At 39.0% G+C, this 14969-nt stretch overlaps 1 protein-coding gene across 8 annotated transcripts in view; it reads right to left on the bottom strand.

Annotated features, from left to right (window-relative positions):
* The window catches only part of KDM4C (lysine demethylase 4C), a 416591-nt gene that overhangs the window by 272632 nt on the left and 128990 nt on the right, over positions 1 to 14969 (bottom strand). The window lies entirely within an intron of this gene.

A 14969-nucleotide genomic window follows, 5' to 3' on the forward strand; every position in this document is an offset into this window, starting at 1 on the left:
TGAAAGAAATCAAAGAGGACACTAATAGATGGAGAAATATACCATGTTCATGGATTGGAAGAATCAATATAGTGAAAATGAGTATACTACCCAAAGCAATTTATACATTCAATGCAATCCCTATCAAGCTACCAACAGTATTCTTCACAGAGCTAGAACAAATAATTTCACAATTTGTATGGAAATACAAAAAACCTCGAATAGCCAAAGCGATCTTGAGAAAGAAAAATGGAACTGGAGGAATCAACCTACCTGACTTCAGGCTCTACTACAAAGCCACAGTTATCAAGACAGTATGGTACTGGCACAACGACAGAAATATAGATCAATGGAACAAAATAGAAAGCCCAGAGATAAATCCAGGCACATATGGACACCTTATCTTTGACAAAGGAGGCAAGAATATACAGTGGATTAAAGACAATCTCTTTAACAAGTGGTGCTGGGAAATCTGGTCAACCACTTGTAAAAGAATGAAACTAGAACACTTTCTAACACCATATACAAAAATAAACTCAAAATGGATTAAAGATCTCAACATAAGACCAGAAACTATAAAACTCCTACAGGAGAACATAGGCAAAACACTCTCTGACATACATCACAGCAGGATCCTCTATGACCCACCTCCCAGAATATTGGAAATAAAAGCAAAAATAAATAAATGGGACCTAATTAAACTTAAAAGCTTCTGCACATCAATGGAAACTATTAGCAAGGTGAAAAGACAGCCTTCAGAATGGGAGAAAATAATAGCAAATGAAGCAACTGACAAACAACTAATCTCAAAAATATACAAGCAACTCCTACAGCTCAACTCCAGAAAAATAAATGACCCAATCAAAAAATGGGCCAAAGATCTAAATAGACATTTCTCCAAAGAAGACATACAGATGGCTAACAAACACTTGAAAAGATGCTCAACATCACTCTTTATCAGAGAAATGCAAATCAAAACCACTATGAGGTACCATTTCACACCAGTCAGAATGGCTGCGATCCAAAAGTCTACAAATAATAAATGCTGGAGAGGGTGTGGAGAAAAGGGAACCCTCTTACACTGTTGGTGGGAATGCAAACTAGTACAGCCACTATGGAGAACAGTGTGGAGATTCCTTAAAAAACTGGAAATAGAACTGCCTTATGATCCAGCAATCCCACTGCTGGGCATACACACTGAGGAATCCAGAAGGGAAAGAGACACGTGTACCCCAATGTTCATCGCTGCACTGTTTATAATAGCCAGGACATGGAAGCAACCTAGATGTCCATCAGCAGATGAATGGATAAGAAAGCTGTGGTACATATACACAATGGAGTATTACTCAGCCATTAAAAAGAATACATTTGAATCAGTTCTAATGAGGTGGATGAAACTGGAGCCTATTATACAGAGTGAAGTAAGCCAGAAGGAAAAACATAAATACAGTATACTAACACATATATATGGAATTTAGAAAGATGGTAACGATAACCCTGTATACGAGACAGCAAAAGAGACACTGATGTATAGAACAGTCTTATGGACTCTGTGGGAGAGGGTGGGAAGATTTGGGAGAATGGCATTGAAACATGTGAAATGACATGTATGAAACGAGATGCCAGTCCAGGTTCAGTGCACGATGCTGGATGCTTGGGGCTGGTGCGCTGGGAAGGCCCAGGGGGATGGTATGGGGAGGGGGAGGGAGGAGGGTTCAGGATGGGGAGCATGTGTATATCTGAAATTAAAAATTAAAAAAAAAAGAAAAAAAAAATACAGATCCCAAAATCCTAAATAAAATGTCAGCCAACTGACTCTATCAAACAACCCATACATGCATTTTAAATTATCCCAGGATTTTGGCGACAGAAAGAAAAAAATAAATAAATAAATAAAGGTGGAAGGGGGGGTACTCTTTCTGCCCCCTTCTGATGCCTATGTCAGAAGCTTTCTCTATCTCCTTTATACTTTAATAAAACTTTATTACACACACACACACACACACACACACAAAGGTGGAAGGGTTAACAAAAAAAAAAAGATTGACTTTTTTTGGAAGAAAAGAAAATACACAGTATACTTAAAGACCACATCATATTATGATGACCAAATTACTCTTTAGAATATTAAAAATATGATTTATATATATTATATTAAAATATATGTTATGTATTATATTAAAATACATGTTATATATTATATTAATGGAGAAGAAAATGGCAATCCACTCCAGTATTCCTCCCTGGAGAATCCCATGGACAGAGGAGTCTGGTGGGCTATAGTCCATGGAGTTGCAAAAAAAAAAAAAAAAAAAAAAACAGATAGATTTGGAAAGTGGAGAACTGTGGACAGAACTAATGTGTAATTAAAGAGAGATTATCAATGAAAACTTCAGAGATTTTGGTCTGCGCAATTGGAGTAACAGAACTGCTATTAAATGAGATGAAGAAACCTGGAAGAGCAGTTATTGGACTTGTTAAAGTTTGCAAAACTTATCAAACATCCAAGTGAAGGTGCCAAATAATCAGTCTGGATTACCTGGAAGGAGTTTGCAGGTTCAAGGAGAAGTCCAAGCTAAAGATATAAACTTATTAGTTAGTAGTCAGCAGTATATAGATGACATTTAAAGTTATAAGGCCTAGAGGTAATAAAATAAATAAATTACTGAGGTAAATAAAATACTGAGTGGGCTACACATAGACTAAAGTAAGTTTCAGATTCTGACTTAAAGCCCAACGCCAGACGCAGCTGTACAACTGAAGCGTATCAACTCATTTGCCACTGCAGAGCCTGCCACACGATGCAGTTAATTGTCACTTGCCACTCACTGATGGGGTTTTGATACGAGTCTGCAAGCAATTGATTTATCATGATCTCTGTACAGTAAGACCTCTCTGCTAATGATAATCTATATTTGCAGTCTATCCCCAGTGCTAGCACCACCTCAATTCCACCTCAGATCATCAGGCATTAGAATCTCGTAAGGAGCCCACAACCTAGATCCCTCACATGCAAAGTTCACAGTAGGGTTTACGCTCCTAAGAGAATCTAATGCCACCACTGATCTGACATTCTTCTGGCCCATGGCCCAGGGGTTGGTGACCCCTGCCCTAAGCCTGCCATTGAAAATAATTCATACTTGTGTAAATAATTTAATCCTTTTCACTATTGCACTTAAATTAAAAAGCCTGATGAATAATCTTTAAGGGATGGACTATGAACCCCTCTCCATTTATATCTTTCTTAAAATTCAGAGAAAAAAAGTGGAACTAGGTTATTTCCACTGTGATCCTACAGTCACTTGGCCATCCACACAAGCGCAGTTCTGCTGCTTTGAAAGTCGCTTGCCCAAAATGAAAATATTAAAGGGCGATCAAAATTTAAACTGCAAACATATCTATTGTATTTCCACTTCTGTGCCTTATAAAAAGTTTATATTGAAACTCTTTTCTAAAATGTTCACTGGCTGCCCATCACACAGAATTAAAAGGTCCAAATGCCTCTGCCTAATATTCAAGGTGTTCCGTAGCCTGGTTCCACACACCATTTTAAACGTACTCTCGAAGCACACAGAGACAATTGTCAAAAACTTCCTTCCACATCCTGCCTCCAAGACTTCTCTCATACTGCTGATCCCCTTTCAGACACATACTTTCAAACCACCAAAATCCCATCTAACCTTCACTAGCTCAAATATCAGACTTCTCAAAAAAAAAAGTTTCTGATCCCTGCCGAGTTGGAATTAATCTCTCTCCATCCTATACTCCTGTATTATCTTGTACCTTTGCTACAGTATTTATCAGTGATAACAGACTAGCCTCTTACATATTAAAGTGTCAAAGAAAACTGTCTTAGCTTTTCACACCCAGCATAGGTCCTTCCACTACCACAAGCTGATGTTAATTCTATCAAGGGACTAAATACAATGAAAACTGAAAGCATTTACATGGCCCTTTCCTTGTTTTTCTAAAACTATACCTTAGATGAAATGTATACTCACCAAGATTAAAGCTACAAGGCCCAAGTCGAAGACGTGTAAATTGCTGGACCATTCAAAGAAAGGAAAACCAAACCAAGATGTCTCTTTATTCTTGAGACAGACAAATGGATATTCCCCTCAAACTCTTATTCTCTTTCTAAGGGGTTAAAAACAATCAAATCTTGGCAGTGGAATAGCATAAAAAGTGCCAAGTACAAGAAGGACAATGACTTCTTAATGACTGGACTGTAACAATCATTTTTGTCTCTTTTGAATTGAAAGGGAATTTAACCTCCAACATCAAAATGTCAGGCATCTCCAATTTCTCATCATAGTGGTAGCTAGAAAAGTATGCACTGAACATGACCGCTTCAGAGAAAGGTCAATTTCTTTTGTTTTCTATCTTTTTTACCATGCAACCCCTTAACCTCCTCAAGGAAATGTGAAGACACTAAGACAAATACTGGTAGGTAGATGAAACAACCATTTTACATATCTAAACAGCAGGTACAGATAATGTGCTTCCTGCAAATTTCAACCATGAAAAAAAAAATAAAGTATGATGCCTTCTAGCAAATTAATAAGATGATATATCTTAAAAGCAGTGAAGAAACTTTCCCAAGCTAAAAAGCACCTCATAAAAAAAAAATTATCATTCTAGATGCTTTTAGAATATTCATTCTGAAAACAAAGTTAAATTAACTCCAGAATTTCATATTTGTAGCCCATTCCTGTAAGATGTCTAACACAATCCTTAAAACAGAAAAATAAGTAGCAAAATCAAAAAGTCACAGGAAGAAATTTTTTTTAATGTCAAGGAATATCATAAATTGGCCCTATACTTTTGCATTCTTCATTATACACACTCATTTTACCAAAAGTAGGTAGCACACCAAAATGGTATTTCCACAAGTGGCCAGGGAATAACAATCCTAGTTTGAATGGAAAATAAGAAGTTGTGTCAACAAAGATCAGAACTGGGCTCTGAACCGCAAACCAGGACAATGGAATGAAACTCAAATGGAAAGGAAAGCAGAAAGTATGACTGCTCCTAAAAGAGTTTTAGAGTCTTAATCCTTAATTTACTACCTGCACACAAGACACCTATCAGGAGATCTTTTTCTTCTCTATTAAAAGTAGTATGTTTCAGTTAAAATTGCACAAAGTATCAGAAACTCTGACATCAGCTGGCCTCAAGAGATATCAAATACAGCTGTTTGTTTTTAGTAACTGTATGAACTTTTATCTGAGAGGTTTCAATTCTGCTTATATGTATTCTCATAATAAAGTAAAGCCTGTTCAACTTTTCCCAAGTGCTAGGCAATGGCACCCCACTCCAGTACTCTTGCCTGGAAAATCCCATGGACGGAGGAGCCTGGAAGGCTGTAGTCCATGGGGTCGTTAAGGGTCGGACACAACTGAGCGACTTCACTTTCACTTTTCACTTTCATGCACTGGAGAAGGAAATGGCAACCCACTCCAGTGTTCTTGCCTGGAGAATCCCAGGGACGGGGGAGCCTGGTGGGCTGCTGTCTATGGGGTCGCACAGAGTCAGAGACGACTGAAGCGACTTAGCAGCAGCAGCAGCTTTGCTGATAAGAAGAGAAGAGAATAAAGAAAGAGAAGCAAAGAAGGCAGGCAGACAGGCTGTCTGGGCATCCTGCAGAGCTGAGAGCACTCCAGAGGGGCCTTGGCCAAGCCCACCCCCAGGGCAGGAGGGAAGGTGAAGCCCAGGGCCCCATACTTCCAAGAGGAGGTGGCCAGTCACATTCCTCTCCCTGCCTCTCCCCAGTCCCACTGGGGAAGCACTCAGAATGTGACGAGGATTCCTCCTCAGCTGGCACAAGGCGGGGACTAAAGAAAGATATACTCCATAAAAATCCATTTTACAAACCTGAGCCTACAACAGTGTATTAGGTTCCATAAATGGTGCGTTACAACAAATGTGTCTGCTTCACCATATGCTTCAAGAACACCTCAACCTATTTTGTTTACGTTTTAAACGCATTTGCCTGCATTTAAATTTTAACACTGGAGAAACATTTTTGTACAGGAATTTTATTTTTCAATCCCTATCCCTGGGCAGCTAATTTTAAAAGAATACAATCAAATTATATTACCTAGAAAAAGAAAATCTGAACATTTACTTTCCCCGGTATGAGAGCTGGTGTTTTTGCTTATCTGAAAACAAATAACTGACAGAATCAAAACTGTCAGTTACTGAAGTAAAGCTGTATCTCAAGCATTTCAATCTTCATGTCCCATTTCTTTTAAGAGGAAGGACAGAAGCAGTGTTTCTGTTTGCTGTGTAGTTTTAACTTTCTCAACATACGGTAAACACCCACTGGTTTGCAGTAATATGGAAAAGTTACCATATGAAAATAACTCCAAGAATAGAATACCACAATTCTTGAAACATCAACAGTAGAAATGTTGGTGAGAAAGTGTATTCTTTTCCTTCTTTTCTCAACTGCAAAGTAAGTACGAAAAGAAAGGGAAAACATCCTGTTGAAATTCACAGGAAGCACACACTTCTCTGGGAGCAACTGGAGGTTCAGAAGACACTAGTACCTGCTGTTCCGGTTGGAATCCAGTAACTGGAGAAAGAAATATCTCTTAATCTAAACAGAAATGTCTAGGGAAGTCAGTCAGAGAAAGACCAATATCATATGCTATCAATTATATGTCAAATCTTGAAACATGATACAAATGCACTTCTTTACAAGCAGATTCACAGACACAGAAAGTAAGGGGATGCTAGGGGCGGGTGCATGGGGGGTCGGGGAGCAGCACGGAATAAATTAGGAGTTTGGAATTAACAGATACACACAACTATACACTGCTGCTGCTGCTGCTGAGTCGCTTCCGACTCAGTCGTGTCCGACTCTGTGCGACCCCATAGACAGCAGCCCACCAGGCTCCCCCATCCTGGGATTCTCCAGGCAAGAACTAGAGTGGGTTGCCATTTCCTTCTCCAAAGTGAAAGTGGAAAGTGAAAGTGAAGTCGCTCAGTCGTGTCCGACTCCTAGCAACCCCATGGACTGCAGCCTACCAGGCTCCTCCATCCATGGGATTTTCCAGGCAAGAGTACTGGAGTGGACAACTATACACTAAAAAGATAAAAACCTGGGAGCTACTGTATAGAACAGGGAACTATATTCAATATCTTTTAATAATCTATAATGGGAAAGAATCTGAAAAAGAAAACATTTATATGTATCAAACAAAAAGAAATGTCTTCAGAATACAACAACATAAAAATCAGTTAACACTTGAAGCTATGAATCTCACCACACACTACTGAAAATGTTAAGCCCAGGCATATTGCCCTTCAGACAGAAAAGTGAACAATTTTGTAAATAAGTTGTCTATATCTTCAGTTCAGTTCAATTCAGTCACTTAGTTGTGTCCAACACTTTGCAACCCCATGGACTGCAGCACGCCAGGCTTCCCTGTCCATCACCAATTTCCAGAGCTTGCTCAAATTCATGTCCATCGAGTCGGTGATGTCATCCAACCATCTCATCCTCTGTTGTTCCCTTCTCACCCTGCCCTCAATCTTTCCCAGCATCAGGGTCTTTTCAAATGAGTCAGTTCTTCAACTCAGGTGGCCAAAGTATTAGAACTTCAGCTTCAGCATCAGTCCTTCCAATAAATATTCATAGTTGATTTCCCTTAGGATTGACTGGTTGGATTTCCTTGCAGTCCAAGGGACTTTCAAGAGTCTTCTCCAACACCACAGTTCAAAAGCATCAATTCTTCAGTGCTCAGCTTTCTTTATGGACCAACTCTCACATCCATACACGACTACTGGAAAAACCATAGCTTTGACTAGACAGACCTTTGTCAGTAAAGTAATATATCTGCTTTTTAATAGGTTGTCACAGCTTTTCTTCCAAGGAGCAAGCATCTTTTAATTTCATGGCTGCAGTCACCATCTTCAGTGATTTTGGAGCCCAAGAAAATAAAGTCTCTCACTGTTTCCACTGTTTCCCCTGTTTCTATCTATTTGCCATGAAGTGATGGGACCAGATACCATGATCTTCCTTTTTTGAACGTTGAGTAAGCCAACTTTTTCACTCTCCTCCTTCACTTTCATCAAGAGGCTCTTTAGTTCCTCTTCGCTTTCTGCCACAAGGGTGGTGTCATCTGCATATCTGAGGTTATTGATAATTCTCCTGGCAATCTTGATTCCAGCTTGTGCTTCATCCAGCCCGGCATTTCACATGATGTACTCTGCATAGAAGTTAAATAAGCAAGGTGACAATATACAGCCTTGATGTACTCCCTTCCCAATTTGGAACCAATTGGAACCAATTTGTTCCATGACCAGTTCTGTTGTTTCTTGATCTGCATACAGATTTCTCAGGAGGCAGATAAGGTGCTCTGGGATTCCCATCTCTTTCAGAATTTTCCACAGTTTGTTGTGATCCACACAGTCAAAGGCTTTAGCATAGTCAGTAAAGCAGAAGTAGATGTTCTTCTGGAATTCTCTTGCTTTTTCGATGATCCAACAGATGTCGGCAATTTGATCTCTGGTTCCTCTCTGCCTTTTCTAAATCCAGCTTGAACAGCTGGATGTTCTCGGTTGACGTACTGTTGAAGCCAGGCTTAGAGAATTTTGAGCATTACTTTACTAGTGTGTGAAATGAGTATAATTGTGTGGCAGTTTGAACATTCTTTGGTATTGCCTTTCTTTGGGATTAGAATGAAAAGTGACTTTTTCCAGTCCTGTGGTCACTGTGGAGTTTTCCAAATGTGCTGGCATATTGACTTCAGCACTTTCACAGTGTCATCTTCTAGGCTTTGAAATAGTTCAGCTGGAATTTCATCACCTCCATTAGTTTTGTTTGCAGTGATACTTCATAAGGACTACTTGACTTTGCACTCCAGGATGTCTGGTTCTAGGTGAGTGATCACACGATCACAGTTATCTGGATGGTGAAGATCTTTTCTGCATAGTTCTTCTGTGTATTTTTACCACCTTTTCTTAATATCTTCTGCTTCTGTTAGCTCCAAACCATTTCTGTCCTTTACTGTACCCATCTTTGCATGAAATGTTCCCTTGGTATCTCTAATTTTTTTTAAGAGATCTCTATAGTCTTTCCCGTTCTATTGTTTTCCTAGTCTCTATTTCTTTGCACTGATCAATTTCTGTACCTTAGACTTACTTTATTTAACATGTGTTAAAGCACCTTTCTTTTGATCCACTGTGCTTGGCTGAGTTCCTTCTGCAGGACTGTGAGGGCTCCTGTAAGTAAGAACTGCCAGGAACACAAGCTCGGTGCATACACTTTCTCATGTAACCTGCAGAACAACTCTATAGACAGACAGAAGCCCTATTATCCTGCTCCCAAGGTCAGGAGTTCTACCTGCAAGAAGTGATAGCATCGCTGAGACTTGCAGTGAGGGTGCATCAGACAATGAGGGAGCAGTACCATTCCCAGAAAGCGGCTGTAAAGCAGTACAGGATGGCAAGAATGGAAGAGCTGGAGTGCGGTGGAGGAGGAACAGGGCAGGAAGGTCACAGGAGAGCCCCTTGCAGGCCCCTCCTTGGCTCTGCCTGCACCTTGAAAAAGCCTGTTTTCAAAAGTCACCTTCCATCTACCTCTCTGACCCAACTTCCAGGGAGAAACCTTAGAGATGGAATGACTGGCAACAAGTTTCAGAAATAGGTTCCTAACTTACTCACACACAGACATTTAAACTAGGCATCTAACCCAGAATTCCAGACGTAAGCAAGGGTGAGAACCTGAAGAAGAGTCTCATTACTAAGACCCAAGAGATGGCTGGGCTCCGCACTTCTCTCAGTGGAGAGTGTCTGGCCACCTCCATCCCTTGGCACCTAGGATCCACTGTGGGAACAGAGGCAGCCAGCTACATCCATAAATACAGGTTCACAAATACGCCTTTCAAATATCTCCAAAAAAGTTCCACAACCAAAAAAACAAAAAGAAGACTCCAGATAAAATCAATTATTTTAGAGGTCCCAGAGATTAGTCAAATCCCTCCCTTTTGTATGAAATATAAACATTTGTATAAAACTGCTAACATTATTAAACAAGCCTGATTTATCTAGCACATGTAGGAAGTGAAATACACTCTGAGAAAGGAGGGGATGAATTTCCACTGTTTAACACTATTAGTTTCATCAGTTCCTAATGTACTTGTTTGCTTCCTTTACCAGGGTAGGCAATACGTCAAAATCACTAACTACCAGCTCACAGTTATCTCTAGAAATATTAGATACAGTTAAATGCACTCAGGGATTTTTTATATTTATATTTCTGTTTCAAACTGAAAACAAGTAATTTACCCAAAGCCTCAAATCTAGCAAGTGATGTAACCACTGTTTTACCAGTTTCTTCATTTTGGATATTTTCTTAAGCTACCATTCTTGTCTTTACACCTCCACTTTTAAAAGTACTTCACCAATATTTAGTTTTTAAATAAGCTGAATATTTTAAAGTCTATTTTTATATATAAAATACAATGAGACAGCTCTTTTTAAAAACAAAATTTAATTTTTTTAATTGCACATGTAATAATTGACTGCTTTGGAAACCTAATAAAGAAAATCACAATAGCACCAGGGAATTTCCTGGCAGTCCAGTGATTAGGACTTCATGCTTCTATTGCAGGGAATATGGGTGTGATCCCTGCTTAAGGAGATAAAATTCTGCATGCCCCCCAGAGCGCCCCAAAAAATCAAACAAACAACAGCAACAACAACAAAATGCCATCAAAGAGCATGATGTTAAAATGTAATGTAAATTTCCGTAATTTACTTTAAAACATAAAAATATATTCTGATGTAACTTCTCCCCCATTTTCCCCCACAAATTACCACATACGTTTCCTCCAAATAATATATATGTTTGTACTGAGTGTTTGGGCCGGGTGGAGGGGTGGGCAGGCACTATCCCTTTGCACAGCAGCCAACTACACATAAGGACCAAATCCATGAACAGCTCACAATAGATGTGGAGGAATTATAACCTCATTTCACAAAAGAAAGCCACTTCAATTTGATGACATTTTAAGCTAAATGCTTCCTACACATAAAATGAGCCTTTCTTTTAAGGACCAACTAATCTAGAAGGTATATAAATAAGATTATAAATATTCTTTCCTGCAAAAAGCCAACTTATTGGAAAAGACCCTGAGGCTGGAAAAGACTTAAGGCAGGAGGAGAAGGGGACAACAGAGGATGAGATGGTTGGATGGCATCACAGACTCTGTGGACATGAGTTTGAGAAAGCTCCAGGAGATGGTGAAGGGCAGGGAAGCCTGCAGTCCATGAAGTTGCAAAGAGCTGGACATGACTTAGCAACTTAACAACAATATAAAGTTATATTGCTTTAATCATCTTATCTTCCATATAAAATATATCCATTACAAATTCATAAGCAGTAAATATCTTCTTTGTCTCTAAATGTCAAATTGGGTGAAATACAAGGGAAATCCATTCATTTCAAAGGACTTCCAGAAAAAAGTGGCAAGACACTGCCCTCTGCTGGTGAATGACACACACTGTCCACACCTCTTTGAGAACAAAAGGCAATACGTTATTATTTTTAAGCACCATTGTCTAAGATACAATTTACAGAATATACTAGTGAGTTTGGATTATACCGGAGAAGGCGATGGCACCCCACTCCAGTACTCTTGCCTGGAAAATCCCACGGACAGAAGAGCCTGGTAGGCTGCAGTCCATGGGGTCGCGAAGAATCAGACACGACTGAGCGACTTCCCTTTGGATTATATGGGAATGACAAATACACACAAGGTGTATGTCTGAGAAAAAGTCTATGCAATTTCAGGCTTTTTCACAACAACAAATACAGAACACTATCTGAAAATAGTCTCTGACCAAATTCCACTTTAATTCTTTCAGCAACTGTTTAAATAATGTGTGTCAATGTTGTTTATTTACATTTTTCAATCAACGAGGAATATCTTAATTAGAGATCAATCAGTAACTATAGGATAAAGTTTTAAACATTTTAAAATTACTAGGAGCATGCAGAGACACATATATTTATCACCTCCTCCTTCACAGTGAAATTTTGGTTACAAGCTAAATATCCTGAAACACACAGATTTCAGAATATCTCTACTATGCACCTATGAGACACATTTAGACATTACTTTAAACATTATGGCTCTCCATATTAAGATACCTCTGAAATCTATAAGAAATAATTTTATTGGATATTTTGTAAATAGCACAAAATAATATAGGAAAGCAGTCTTGTTTAAAAAAGAGGGAGGGAAAAAATCTCCAAAACCACAGAAGTAGAGCACATAAAAGATGAAGGTCCCTGACCGTCCACACCTCAAATTCATTCCACAGGCCAAAGGCCCCAATAGTTAACCATATGCATCCTTTCATTTCTTTTATAGCTTCATACTATACAAAGTACACATTAACTAGCTTTCTTCTTTTTACTTAATAATATATTTTGAAGTTCTTAGTCATACCACTCCATACAGAGGCATTCCACTGCTTTTAGCAGGTGCACAGTAAAAATGCAGGGCACTTTTTATTTTTGCCAAACATGTAGAAGCAACCTTATTTTAAAACTCATTTGAGCCTACAACTGTACACAATTATCTACATGAAAACTTGGAATGCCAATCCTTTTCAGTGACTCAAAGAAAAATCTTTAAAATCAAAAGGTGTACCAATACAGAGGGCAAATGCACATCACTCTTTTGTGAATGACACTAAGTATTCGTGGTTCTTTTTCTTTTTTTTTTTTTTACTATTTATAAGTATTTGCCTTATACATATATCCTGAGGAAACCAAAACTGAAAAAGACACATGTACCCCCAATGTTCACTGCAGTACTATTTACAAAAGCCAGGATATGAAGGCAACCAGATGCCCATTGACAGATGAATGGATAAAGAAGCTGTGGTGTATATATATATATATAACTACTTCTCAGCCATAAAATGGAATGCATTTGAGTCAGTTCTAATGAGGTGGATGAACCTAGAGCCTATTATACAGAGTGAAGTAAGTCAGAAAGAGAAAAACAAATATCATATATTAACGCATATATGTGGAATCTATAAAGATACTGATGAATTTGAAGCACAGCAATGGAGACACAGAGAAAGAGAACAAATTTATGGACAAGGGCTGCGGAAAGGAAGGAGAGGGTGAATTGGATGGAGAGAGTAGCATGGAAGCATATTCATTATCGTATGTAAAATAGATAGGCAATGGAAATTACTGTATTACTCAGGGAACTCAAACTGGGCTCTGTAAAACCTAAAGGGGTGAGAAAGGGTATTAGATTGGAGGGAGGGGACATATATATATACCTGTGGCTAATTCATGTTGATGTATGGCAGAAATCAAACCAATATTGTAAAGCAATCATCAATCAATTAAAAATAAATAAATATAATTATTTTGAAAAGTATTCAGGCTTCCCTAGTGGCTCAGATGGTAAGGAATCCACCTGCAATGTGGGAGACCTGGGTTCAATCCCTGGGTTGGGAAGATCCCCTAGAGAAGGGCATGGCAACCCAGTCCAGCACTCTTGCCTAGAGAATCCCCATGGACAGAGAAGCCTGGTGGGCTACAATCCATGGGATCACAGACAGTCAGACACAACTGGGCAACTAAGCCCAGCACATAGAACTATCAAAATCTCATAAAAATAATGAGCCTAAGAATAATATTCTTTTATAACCATATAGCATCCCATTGATCTTTCTTCATTATATGCCTTCATTTTACACCACAGCTAAAATCCCCAACTGAAAACACAAGTAACTCTATAAATAGCATCTTTCCTTGAAGTTCAAACTTCCTTATCTTTATTCAGTAATCCATACAACTCCAGTCATTAGTTCTGCTCTGCAACTTACATCATAACATACAAATGGCATAAAATAGGCTAGCTTTGTCCTTTAATTTACTATAAATTTACTTTGAAGGTTTATTAGTGAATAGCACAAATACCCAAGCTGTCATCAGGCTACTCCTATTAAATTTACAGAAACACATATAGGCTTTGTAAAACCACACATATAGAGACTGGAACTGATCTTTAACAAGTTTTCCCCTCTTGCAAACTGCCCAGTCCCCAAGAGTTTATCATCCTCTGTTAAATGTATAGCTTAGTGAATGCACGAACATTTATAGTTGTGTTTGACTACACTCAATACCCATTTCCTTCTATGTCCTATTTCTGATTCCCCCAAACTGTAATTTCCTCACTGTTCCCTTTCCCAGCTTTTATCTCAAGTCAAGACCATTGTATTCGGACTGGGTTTGGTTTTAGTCACTGAATCTGGGAACGGCAGGCACAGAAACACCTTCAGACATGATAACATGTCCTGTTCTGCAAAGATGAATCCAAGAAAAAGCATCAATTTAACAGTAGTAGGTCCAGGGAACAGAGATAAGCAAGGACACAATTAAAGGAATACAGCTTCCCCAAGAAAGATACAGAGTTTTATGGGAGAGAAGGAATACTAAGCTGAACTCTGAAGGATGCTAGTTTCTTTCTGAAGCTTTCTCAAGACATCTTTACATACATGTAATCAATAACATATAGAATGTAAACCTGTTTAGGGAACAGCACAATAAAGTAAAGCTGAAGCATAAGAGGGTCAACAGTGGGCAAAAGAACAGAAAAGGTAGGTCAAGAATCTGGAAACAGTAAAGGCCTTCTTATTCAACTGCCTGGACAGAGGAAACAGGGGCAAGACACCCTTATCCCGACATTATAAGGCAGATATGACATCAGTTCAGTTCAGTTCACTCGCTCAGTCGTGTCCGACTCTTTGTGACCCCATGAACTGCAGCACGCCAGGCCTCCCTGTCCATCACCAACTCCCGGAGTTCACTCAAACTCATCCCACCTAAAACCTCTGAGACTCCCACAAAGTGTGACTCTCAGTCCCGTTTCCCTGAAGTCACTAGCAGGGTAAGTCTCGATGAAAAGGACATCTACAGTTTCCTGCAGAACAATGGGAATGAGGAA

Source organism: Bos javanicus, chromosome 8 (assembly GCF_032452875.1).
Source record: "Bos javanicus breed banteng chromosome 8, ARS-OSU_banteng_1.0, whole genome shotgun sequence".
In the NCBI taxonomy this organism is placed as follows: Eukaryota; Metazoa; Chordata; class Mammalia; order Artiodactyla; family Bovidae; genus Bos; species Bos javanicus.